This window comes from Phoenix dactylifera, unplaced genomic scaffold (assembly GCF_009389715.1).
Source record: "Phoenix dactylifera cultivar Barhee BC4 unplaced genomic scaffold, palm_55x_up_171113_PBpolish2nd_filt_p 000349F, whole genome shotgun sequence".
In the NCBI taxonomy this organism is placed as follows: domain Eukaryota; kingdom Viridiplantae; phylum Streptophyta; class Magnoliopsida; order Arecales; family Arecaceae; genus Phoenix; species Phoenix dactylifera.
In genome coordinates this window covers 216,543-225,989 of record NW_024067807.1, presented here as the reverse complement: position 1 = coordinate 225,989, position 9,447 = coordinate 216,543, and the positions used below count along the sequence as shown (strand labels likewise).

The 9,447-nt window shown below is 38.9% G+C and overlaps 1 long non-coding RNA gene across 2 annotated transcripts; it reads right to left on the bottom strand.

The window, feature by feature from the left end:
* Positions 1-1,635, bottom strand: LOC120105719. Of its 2 annotated transcripts, XR_005508037.1 has the most exons (5): positions 1,596-1,635; positions 1,156-1,364; positions 947-1,027; positions 306-507; positions 1-216 (listed from the first exon to the last, which is right to left on the bottom strand). It is a non-coding gene; the product is annotated as an uncharacterized LOC120105719 (long non-coding RNA). The 2 variants fall into 2 exon arrangements; XR_005508036.1 differs by having other exon boundaries at positions 1-507.
* Between the last annotated feature and the right edge of the window lie 7,812 nt (positions 1,636-9,447).

The window sequence follows — 9,447 nt, the reverse complement described above, 5'->3', positions numbered from 1 at the left end:
ACAAAGGCTAAAAACAGTCGACCTGTTCAACTGATTTTGACACCCTCAAAACTGATGTGTTACAAGACAGCATATAATTGTTGGTTGGTTCTTAACACCATGACGGTATGAAGCAGTTGCTCAAAACAAAAGTACTAGGATCATCGCGTCGCAGAGCAGCCAACCTGAAAATTGAGCTTTCACTTCTACTCCTTTCGGTTTATAAGATAAAAACACCTACAAAGCCCCATGTCATATATAAGCTCCAGAAAGAGGGCAAAGCATCACTCATTTGACAGTATTACCAGATTCTGGAAAGGACTTACAGTGCTTTTGTTTCAATAAAGAAAATCAAAGGAAAAAATCAATCCTGTCCCCTCTCTCCATGTGATTGAAACTGGCCTTTGATTAATTAGACTTGGAAGATTTCAGCTTCTTTTTAGAACGCGCATTTTCTGCATTGACAATATATGACTCAGCATTGACATTTTCATGGGCTTCCTGCTGCTTAAACTCCTTTGCCTTCTTCTGCAATAGAAAGTATGTGAAACACATCATATGATAAGCATGCCAAAATTTAGCTCATTGTAGTTTAAATATATGACAATATGTGCCCCAGCACATCCAAAAAATGAAAATGTCAAAAACCCAGAACCTTTTCTGTAATGAAGGTACATGTTTAAAATGATGTTTTTTCCCCTAAAAAATCTCAATGAAGATTAGTCATAATTCAAATATTCGATCCCATAGTGGCACAATTACTGGGCCTACATCAGGCAATACAATTGATGCTATGCTCTTGGTTTGAATGGACTGCTTTTTTTGTTATGCTTTCTTATAATCTGGCTTTCCAGCAAAGATTGGGAAATAAAATTGAGCACATCCTAATGCTTACTACTACCAGAGTAATATCACAAACATTAATATAATTACTAGATGAAGGTTGCCAGGAACAAAGGCACCACACCTTTAAGGACTTTGCGATGGCTGCAACCTCATCATTGTCATTGTCAGATTTAGTAGAATCAGCCACATGACTAGAAGGTTCCTGTAACACCCTAGATAAAAAAGAATGAAGACATGAAAAAGATGAGTGCTCAGAATTTACTCTAAAAAAAATAACAGAGGACAAACAAATTCCTAATTTGAAAATGGTATCAAGTGATCCGTACTTACAAAGTCGTCCATAAATGCCAATCTGTAGTGATCCTAGGACAAGCTGGCAATCACAAAGCATAAGCCCTGCCTCCATGCCTGTTCCATTCAGAAAAAAGATTGATACAATCAGAAAATATAGAATATCTTGTCCACAGACCGGCGTCCTGTTAAGAGCTCAAGAAGGACAACCCCGAAGCTGTAGACATCACTCCTAGCTGTCAAGTGACCTGCTCATAGAATAAAATTTGATTCAAAATGAACTCACAGCAATTAATTAGAAAAGCAAATGAATGGATGTTGCATTCCATTCTAACAATGAAGGAAAGCGGAAGAAGGCACATAGGTTTTGATAGATTCTACTTATCATGTTGCTCAAAAAAGATCTCATGATCATCATACAAGATTAATCAAAGGAATCTCCAAAATTTTAAAAACATATAAGTCAAATTCCTAAGTACACAATCTACAATATGTATCAAGGGTCGGCATCATCATCTCTCCGAGTAGATGAAGTATCATCAACCTACAAGAAAAAAAAATATTTTAGAAACTAAAAATACGAAAGTCATCACGCTCATACAAGAATACATTATAATTACATAAAATATTCAAATAGATTTAGTTATGTACCGGAGGAGCAAATCTCTGCAAAAAGGATGAAATATGGTCAAGCTGGTCCTGCAAAGATTGTATCTTCAACTCTTGGCTTTGTTTCAACTCCGCCATATCAGTCATATGACTCTGCCTCATCTCCTCTATCCTTGTCTCATATGACTGCTTTATCTGTGCCATCTCTATCTTCAAACTACAAACCTCTGCAGTGCTAGTACCTTGTCTGGCATCTTGGGTATATCGGCTCACTGCAGACAGCTGAGTGGGGGTAACTCCGATACCGTAACCCCTCATGCGTCCATAACGTTCTGGGCCCATCAATTCTGCATAGACCTGAGCCTCGACGCGACTGGCCGCGTCGGATGATGATGACTCCCCGACGCGCTCTGAAATGAGATTTGTAGCTCTTTCCTATATCTCTCAAAAAAATAAACAGTCACATTAATAATTTAAAGGAAGTAAAATTAATAAAATAATTATGATCAAATAAAAAATGAATACATACAACTATATCTCTCGACTCGTCCCGGACAAAGGTGCCATCTCGGTGAGTGTGGGTCATCTTATAAAACTCTATCTCACCAGGCTCCCTTCCATGTTCTACTATCTACACATACGGAAAGTATATGGGCAAACTATATATCATGATACGTGCTATATGTTAGTAGAGTTTCAAATAGTTTCAAAAGAACTTACGAATTCATTTCTACGTCTCGCATAACTCTTCGAGCCTGAAGTATGAGGAACTGCTTGAGATGCTCGTGCAGCTCTACCAATATTAGAATATGTCTGCCAAAATAAAAGCACACAGTATAATATGATTCAATGTATATATTTGCAATCTATATTAGTAATAAAGATAATAGAAGATATTGAAACAATATACATGACCTGTCCTCTTTCAGAAAACCAGTAGTGAACAAGCTCCCTCCACTGCTGAGGGTATACATCAGGAGGAGTCACACGAGCAACTTCCTCCTCTGTCATACCCTCGCGCTTGAAGTCCGTCTTCAATTTTGCTTTATATTCTTTTCATTTGCGGTTGAGGGACTTTAGCACCCAATCATGGCTCTCTGGAGGGAGTACAAACTTACCCTACAACAAGGTACAGAATGTTATAATAATATTAAACCTCTAAAATAAAATTATGGTACAAAGCAAATTAACATACAGAAGGTGTCGAATTAAAAAGAATAAATTCAATTCATTACCTCTATAAGTTTAAGAAGCTCAACCTTATACGAAGGAAGCATGTCATTCCACTTCGTATAGTTGAGCGGACACAGCTGACCCTTGCGTGCAACCGATCCTAAAAAGCTTGATAGTAGACTTCCAGCTCTATTGATGGGCTGCCCCAATTCGTTGCATCGGATGATGATCTTCTCACCCGGAGGAAGCTTCCACACATCCTTTGCTTGAGTGGGTCCCCGTCTCGTCCTCACTGTCCCTTGTCCATCTATTAAAATTAAATAAAATATATCTTAAAAAGTTGAAGACAAATATGAACATAAAATATGAACTTTAAATCGAATTACCCTGGATCCGGAGCTCATCCTCCGGGCAATCAGCAGGAGGCTCGCGCTGAGATCCTGACTCGTGCTGCTGATGCTCACATGGCTGCTGGGACTGTAGGGACTGATCAGAAGTAGATCTCACCTGAGAATGCTGGAACTCCACATCTCTAAATCGTCTCCCTCGGGGCATATTGTTACCTGGTATGCACAAAAAAGAATCAATATTTGGTTAAATAATAAATTTATACTAAATAAAGTTCCATTGCCATGGAGGCATCATCATCTTGCTAGAAATTTTAATGCTTTCATGGTCGTAAACATATTACTGCATGGTTGTAAGACTTGAAAAGAATGACATCAACTTTTGGTTGTTAGACTTGAAAAGAATGAACCAAATTGGACACGACATGCTCCATTATAGATGTTCTTTTTGCTCTGAAAGAGACCACCAAGCTCAATTAATTGACACCACAGTTGGAGAGCATACAGAAATGATATCTGTATTCAAGATGAAGGATATATGTAAATTACTTAACTCAATTGTCCAGAAACATTTCTCTGTTTTTGATAAATAAAACTTTTGACTCTCTTCTATTTCTCGTCAACTTGTGTACTTGGTTATTGGATACAAATGTTCCAGCCAACTTGTTTGGCACATGCATTCTCTGTGTTTGTACAGGATTATGAGTCGTGCTTGATGTAATATCTATTGTAGATGAGAGATGCCTAATGGTACACTGCTAGTTTCTATTGTAGATGCGATCCTAGAAGCTTCATTGCACCTAACTCGTTTCTATGAGCCTGATTTCTTACGAGAACTTTTTAATTCTCAAAAAAGAAGAAGAAAAAAAGGTTTTTTTCTCAAAAGAACCAGTTCTCATAAACTCTCCTGGCTAGGTGTATCTACAAATAATTTTTCACTGCAAAAAGTGCATCTAAACCAGCTTTCTAGGATTCACGTTTCATCTAGGTTTTATGCATGACCATGAAACAAATATGAACACCGATCGAATCATTAGTTCAATTCTCTGCAAGTTTCAAAAAGAAAGTTTCAAAAACGTATCCTGGTAGGCATTTTAGGTAATGGCTATGTGTTTATGAATAGGATTTGGGAATTATAATGTGATGATCTATGTTTCCGTAAACTAATTCGAGATAGATTAGAAAATAAGTACAAATTGTAGCTTGCTGGCTTAGCAAAATCATGCTACGACATGAATAAATATGAAGTACTTATTCTTGTGGTGTATAGAACGTGCGATGCATGTCCGTCGATGTTAATTTAATTCCTTGTTCCCATGACTTCTGATTCATCAAGCATTGCATCTGTATCTTAAAATCTTCCATGCGAATAAGCTCAGACTGCAGGTACCCCCCACCCCACAAAAGCCTCTCTCTCTCTCTCTCTCTGGGTTTTTTTTGTAATTTCCGAAGCAAACCTTTTCATTTGCAGTTGAAGCTTTGAAATGCACAGTTGTTGCCGGACTAGTGATCCAACTGGCAGAGACAACTACAGTTCCCACAATTTGAAGGGATCCCTCTCGTCAGCTTTGGTTCATCGTCTCCTTGGGGCTTGGGGACCCCAACCAAGTCATCTCATTTGTCTTGGTAACTAAGGAAGCAACTTTTGGCTAATTAGGTAACCAGGGGTAAAAAAAAGCCATGCTCCAAGCCCAGCCCAGCCTCATCGCCATATATTTCCTCTAGAACCATTTCTACCTCCTCGTTGTGTCTCTTGGAAGGGAGTTTCATGAATAGAAAAGCCTAATGAAGCTTTTCCCTCGTTACAACAAGTTCAAATGGTACACTGCTAGAAAAATCTTGAAATTCTATACAAGCTTCAAACAATTTACTTAGCCTAGCTACTGGCTTGCCGCTGAACCTTTAATTCATAACAAATTTCTAAGGTAGGTAGCTCTTGGCTGAAACTATCTACCACAAAACCTAAATTGACAGAGAGAGCACGGAAGGAAGACCTAATCATATTTTGTAAATTGTCCCGCAGTTTATGCCCATGGCGAATAAAGATCTGATCCTAAACAATAGGAAGAAGACTAAATGAACGTGACCACAGTTTTAAACCCATGCTTCAAATCCTCAGACTTTAATATATTACATACCAGAGAGGAAAATCGCAAGGCTTAAAATAAATACATGGTTGAGGATACTAGGATCACTTACCTCAGACGACGGCGAGGTCGACGGTGGCCGAGTAGCTAGGGCTCGGGATGGAGGATTGATGTCGGCGCGCAGCTAGGGCATCGACCGAGAGAGGATGGGCAGCAGGAGGAGGAGGAGGAGGAGGACGAGCAGCAGCAGCAGGAGGAGGAGGAGGAGGCTTACCTCAGAGGAGAAGGAGGAAGACGGCAGCGGGGAAGCACCGGCTCGCGATGGAGGTGGGAAGTCGGCGCGCGCACAAGTAGGGCATCGACCGATAGAAAATGGAGGAGAGGGGGCTGGGCGAACGGAAGGAGGAAGACGGCAGCGGGGAAGCACCGGCTCTCGATGGAGGTGGGAAGTCGGCTCTCGATGGAGGAGAGGGGGTTGGGCGAACGGTTGGAGGGTTGATGTTTTCTAACGACGCTTCTATGCGTCGTCGTCTCTTAATCTTTTACCGACGCTTTTAAGCGTCGTTGTATGTAAACCTTTACCGACGCTAGGAAAAAGCGTCGGCAAAGGCTGGAGCTGAGCCAAACTTTCCCGACGCTTTCCCCTAGCGTCGGAAAAAAAAGAGTCGGCAAAACTCATATTTGTTGTAGTGTGCTTATCTGGTGAATATAACTCAATGTCATACTCTTTTACAAAATTCGAACCACGCAAGTGTCAAAGTCCATACAAATTAGAAACAATAATACATGATACATTCTTTAATAAAGATTCATTTATATTTAATAAAAATGCATATAATAAGAAGCCATCATATACTATACAAAGCAAAATTACTGATGCACAATATAGCTTATATATATATATATATGCGATTAATGTCTAGAAATTTTTTTCTCTATCGGCTTCTAACTCAAGTACAGCGATCACCGACCCATTCCTCAATCTATGAAATTGAAGGCAAAGTGTTTTGCTCAACACCTTCTTTTCCAAACAATTGGTCATCTAGAGTCAGTTTCTCATCATCAAAATAATTTTAACCATCCATAGATTTATGGCAGATGGTTATAACAAGGTCAGTTGCAAAACAAGGGACCCTTCTATGGTCACATAACGCTAATTCAGGACCCCTCCCACAATAGCATAACAGTGACCCAGGATCTCTAGTTACATTATATCGACTTGGAACCCTTGGTGTACAACACTGGCCTAGGACTAATTACCAGATCAAAGTCTCTAGTCGTACAATGCTGGTCTAGGACCCCTCCAGTCGTTTAACTCGAAGCGCCATAGCAGGACCCTCGCCCTCATAGTAGTTGACATTAGTTTCAATGTCAACCACCTAATGCCTGTAATAGGAACTTGAACCTTACCCCATGTCACTTATAGTCCTAATTCTCATATAACAAGCAAGCACTATAGTATTAGAGACCTCCTTCCACCTCCTTTGTGTATATATAACCCTACATAGAGAAAGATAAAGGGATTATAACTTCATTGCTTCACAAGCAGGCAAGGAATGAATTCCCTAGATTTGCTATACTTTGCAATCTAAGATGCTACATGCTTTGCTTAAGAAGAAATTAAGGAATAGTAAGGGCATGGGTTGTATCTTTTGGGACATGCCTAATAATGAGCTTTGTAGGATGTATTGTCATGCCCCGAACCCTCCAGCTCGCCATCTAGGTTGACCACATGATACGACCACATGAATTCTAGAGCAATTCCTTAGAGATCAAGCAAGGCTTAAGATGAACAAATTCCAATAACTCAATAATTAGTAGCCAAATAATCCAACTAAATAAATCCACAATATTCAAATAATCAAACTAGTTCAATTATAAGATATTCGATTGTTCATTTGGCATCAATAGTACCACATTACTGGCCTATGGTGGGACATTAATAAATACCACGTTTCTGGCCTATGGCGGGCCGTCAACAAGTACCACATTTCTGGCCTATGATGGGGCATCAACAATATGGCTAGTCTAGAGTACCACAACTCACAATTCAATTACATGCTTGTCGTATGAATATAACTCAACATTATACTCCTGTACAAAATTCGATGCATGCAAGTATCAAAGTCCACATATTATGTATCACAACCCACAATTAAATTGCATGCTTGTCACGTGAATATAACTCAATATCATACCCTTTTACAAAATTTGAAACAAGCAAGTATCAAAGTCCACACAAATGAAAAACAATAATACATGATACATTCTTTAATAAGGATCAATATATATTTAACAAATATGTATGTAATAAGCAACCATATATACTATACAAAGAAAAATCATTGATGCACAAAATAGTTTATATATATATATATATAGGCAATTTAATGATTGGAAATTCTTATCTCTACCGATCTCAGACTCCAGTACAGTGAACACCAATCTATTCCTCAATCTATGAACTTTGGCAACAAAGTGTTCCTCTCAACATCTTCTTTTCTAAATAATTGTCACCAATAGAGTCATCTTCATTCTTGATGAAATTAAACGATTTGATTACATCGTTGAAATGAGTTGTTCCAACTCCGAGACGCTTGTTTAGTCTATAGATGGGACCCTTTGCCAGTTTGCAGACCTTATGACCACCATCACTGAAAGTAAAACCCAAAGGCTGCTCCATATAGATATCTTCATCAAGATAATCTATTTAGGGAATTACGAATTTTTATATCCATCTGCCATATCTCATAATTATGATGTGCTGCAGTTGTAAGCTAGTTCGAATAAACTTCAGCATGGCTACAGGTGAAAAAAATTTTCTGATAGTCAATACCTTCACGCTGGCTATAACCTTTCGCCCACTAGCCTTGCCTTATAGGTCTCTACCTTGCCATCCGTGAAAGTGAATCCTAGGTTCTTCGGTGTTAAGCAGCTGTTTTTTTTAAAAAAAAACTATGGCTGAACCTGATCGGGGTTGCCTACGTACCCCTTCATAAGCGGGGATCAAGCCATACTAGTTCCTTTTTAAGTTTTAAAACGCAAGCGAAAAATCGAATCAAACAATTAATTCATGCATTGCTTACAAGATCAAATCTAGAAATCAGCACCTTTAAGAACACATAGGATTATGCCGGAATCGTTTAAACAATTATGCTAAAAACTTTTCATGCATGATTAACTATCAGATCTGAAACTTAAGAACTCTATTCCGATTTAATCTCCGAAGTATCCATTGAATGGATTCTGGAGATATCTCCGTGAGGAGCTCCAAAAGAGGGTTAAAACCTCGGAGAATCAGACCTAGATCTTGACACCATAATAAAAGATTAATGTAGGATTAATACCTTTTATGATGGATGAAACTTGTGGATCTGATCCTCGACTTCGCAGCCACGCACACGAATGGCCTCTACCAGAAGTCCACGCGAAGTTCCTGAAGAGATCCAATCCTGCGGGAAGTGCTAGCTTGCGCAGAATTTCTGAGACTGAAATTTGATCTTCCAAAACGCTATCAACTTTTGATCCACCTTCTTGGAAGAACTTGGAGGAAAGGTTTACAGGGGATTGAAGAGCGACTTAGATCTGATCTAAAGACCTCTTATCAGGGACCCCTAACACTAATGGCGCGATGGACTTAGAGGAGGAAGAAGTCAGCTAGATTGAATGCAGAATTTTTCCATGCATGAACTAGGGTTCCTCTCTTTTCTTTTCCCTTTTTCTTCTTCTTTTTCTCTCTTTTTTCCTTGAAATTCGACCACCAGATGATGGAGGTCCTTTTAATGTTTGCTCTCCTACCTAACTTTCATGCCAACCATCCCAATTTGTGGAGGATTTTGTGGGGTTTTGAATTTTGAATTTCAAAATTCAAGTTCATGTGCCATTACATGATGAAGCTTGATCTAATCTAAACCATTCATTCATTGTTGCCACTTTCCTCTTTCAATTTCGAAATTCCCATGCCCCCAAATAGATTAGAGGGTCACGTGGTGATTTTGTGATGATTAAATTCGAAAATTCAATCGTAATTAGAAGTGAGATAAAGATAAGGGATGACATATGTCATGAAGCAGAGAGAATTTGATTCTTATCCAATTCTTTTCATGAATTTATCT